The following is a 711-nucleotide window of genomic DNA, read 5'->3' as shown; positions in this document are numbered from 1 at the left end:
TAAGTATATATACATATATATATATACATACATATATATATATACATATATATATATATATATATACATATAAATACATACATACATATATATATATATATGGGAGAATATACAAATAATAACAACAGACGAGGACAGGTGGTGTAAATAACAAAAGTATATATTAGTATGACGCTCGGGAATACGGAAAGTCTTTGACGTTTCGAGCTACGCTCTTCAACAGAAAGAATACGGAGACAAGGAGAAAAACACGGAGAAAAAAAATTGAATAGTGTTCAGTCAACGATCAATCATAATATATATATATATATATATATCATCATCGTTTAAGGTCCGCTTTCCAGATGTTCTCTCAAATCTTACTACATTCTTATAATGTCAACCATAGTTATTGTCATCATCATCATCATCATTTAATATCTCTTTCAGTATACTGCTCTGGGTTGAATGGTTTAACATGAACAGATAAGGAAGAATGCTGTGCCAAATTCTAATATCTTCTTTCACGTGGTTTCTACAGCTGGATGCCCTTCCTAATGCCAACCACTTGACAGACTATATACATACATATATATATATATATATACATACATACATACATACATACATACAAAGACACACACACACACAGATGGATGGTGATGGTAGTGTTGAGGATGATGATGCGGGTGATGGTAATTATAATGATGGCCATCATCATCGTCATCATCC

Source organism: Octopus bimaculoides, chromosome 19 (genome assembly GCF_001194135.2).
Source record: "Octopus bimaculoides isolate UCB-OBI-ISO-001 chromosome 19, ASM119413v2, whole genome shotgun sequence".
Lineage (NCBI taxonomy): Eukaryota > Metazoa > Mollusca > Cephalopoda > Octopoda > Octopodidae > Octopus > Octopus bimaculoides.
The sequence above is the reverse complement of the archived record's forward strand: the minus strand, read 5'-3'. Positions refer to the sequence as shown.